Source organism: Adiantum capillus-veneris, chromosome 4 (assembly GCF_014529385.1).
Source record: "Adiantum capillus-veneris isolate H3 chromosome 4, ASM1452938v2, whole genome shotgun sequence".
NCBI lineage: Eukaryota > Viridiplantae > Streptophyta > Polypodiopsida > Polypodiales > Pteridaceae > Adiantum > Adiantum capillus-veneris.
In genome coordinates, this window is record NC_140934.1 from 47,256,221 (window position 1) to 47,258,604 (window position 2,384).

General features: G+C 45.3%; 1 pseudogene; it reads right to left on the reverse strand.

The window, feature by feature from the left end:
- Window positions 1–652: 652 nt before the first annotated feature.
- On the reverse strand, window positions 653–1,336 carry LOC147459099 (small ribosomal subunit protein eS4 pseudogene; annotated as a pseudogene).
- Between the last annotated feature and the right edge of the window lie 1,048 nt (window positions 1,337–2,384).

Here is a 2,384-nt window from a genome sequence, read left to right on the forward strand (position 1 = left end):
ATTGCACGCCCCTACTGAATCTGGTGCCGGCCTACCAGGCTCTAACTCTATATGTGTGAAGCTTACCTTGCACAACCTATCGCTCACCACCTACCCTCGCCTCAGCATCAACATTGCCCGCATCATCTTTGGCAACAACGAAAGCTACATCTGGTCACCATCGCCTACATCGACCTGCCTCATCATGCACTTCTCTTCATTTATGGTCATTTGTAGTTAGATTCCTGCATGATGCTAAAATCAACTTCTTGTTCTCTATGATACTAACTGCTTTCCCACACAGATGTTCTCTCTCTCTCTCTCTCTCTCTCTCTCTCTCTCTCTCTTCTTTTGGAGTAAAAAGCATCTCTAAAAACTCTTGCTCACCATAACAGCACAATATAAAACTTAGATACACCTCTTCAAAATTCCTCATCTGAGATATCAAAAGCACAACCTTAATCCTAATAACAAGCTTGGATACACTCATATTAAAATGTCCCAAAAGTAAAATAAATTGTCGCAAATAAAATTAGCTTGAGCTCAAAAATGAGTTTCACATGAGCATAAGCCAAGCCTGATTCAAAAGGCTCTTTGTGTAAAGAGACCCTAGTACTATACCTCAAAAGGGAACATCAATCTGCAAAAGGAGAAGCCTGCTCAAAAAAGAAACTCAAGCCACAATTCTCTTTAGAGCTCCTGCTTTCTTCTTGGCTTCTTCAACAATAGACAACTTGATACCCTTGTCTCTTGGTAGTGTCACCCAAGGCTTTCTTCCTTTACCAATAGTAAACACATTGCCAAGCTGGGTGGCAAAATCTTGATCGATAGCATCTTCTACGTGCAAAATTTCAAAACTTCCCTTATGCTTTTCATGGTGCTTGATAATCCCAATCCTACCTCTATTGCGACCACAGTAACCATAACAATGTTGCCAATGTCAAACTTAATGAACTCTACAACCTTTTGAGTCTTAATTTCAATTTTAATGGTGTCATTGGCCTTGATAAGGGGATTTAGATAGCCAATGGTGCATAGTATCAAATGTAGTGATGTAGGGAATCCCCTTCTCACCGAAGCAAGCAGATCAGACCTTGCATAGCTTGTACTTAGACTCTTCAAGGCTGATGGAGTGCAAAGTGAATCTTCCCTTGCTATCCTAAAGCAACCGGAAGTTCCCTCCGGTTTTTTCAATGGACACAACATCTATAAACCCAGCAGGGTAACACTTGTCCGTCCTTACTTTCCCATCCACAGAGATGAGTCGTTGCATCACGATGGCAACCACTTCACGATAGGTCAAGGCATACTTCAGCCGATTCCTCAACAAGACAACCATCGGCAGGCATTCCCTCGTCTTATGTGCTTACTGCATGGGACGTGGTGAGCCAATGATTGCTAGCACGGCTCAGAGGTGATCCTCAACAGAGAGGTGACAAATCCATAGCCCAGCTAGAGTTGGCATCATGTCCAAGAGGTAGAGTTGGATAAGGAGTGCATGCAGTAGTACTATTGTGCTTGGACAAGGAGAAGCAATGGAAAAGACTGAGAGTCACTGTAGGAATATCTGGTTGATTTGACTCCCTCTCTCAAGTGAATACTATCAAGTTGCGCTGAGTGATATAAATTGAAGCTTCACTTGTGGGGATGCACCCCTAATGGGGTTTTCAATCTGAGACTAGAAGGGGGCAAGGATCATGAGGGACTCGAGAGAATGGCAAGGCTGGCGCCTTCCCAAGGTTCTGAAGAAAGAAGACCAGGACTAGGCTGGAAGGACGGTTGTCCGAAAGGCAAGGCTGGCAAGGAGGGTTGTCCGACTCCGAAAGGACATAGCAAACAGGAGGAGCGCTACACATTGGAGGTCCAAGAGGAGACCCTTGGGTATTGGAAACAGAGCCGTGAGACAGACTACAAGGAGAGAACCCAAAACTTCGATATATATATATAGAAAGAGAGAGAGAGAGAGAGAGAGAGAGAGAGAGAGAGAGAGCTTGGGTTTTGAAGTAGCTCATCTACTCGCAATCAGTTTGATTATTTTACGTGGGTCTTGTTTTTGTTTCAAGCCTCACGTAGCACCACCCCGCCACCTGTCTTGAGGGGATAGAGAGCATCAAGGTGCTATTTGCGGAGGTCAGATCACTTTGAGCAATGTGTGTTATGCTTTAGTATGGGATCCTTGATTCATTCAGAATGCGCCAAACTTCCATTGCTGCCGCACCGACGAAGATCTGTCGATCCGATGCCCGTAATCCCAACCCTAACCATACTGCAGGTATTATGTGTGGGGCAAATAGAGAGCGGGGGGGGGGGGGGGGGGGGGGGGGGGAAGCGACTAGGTAGAGAGAGTAAGTACAGAGGATGGCGTCCTCAAGATGGCAGATACCACCAATAGAAAGTGGAGGCTT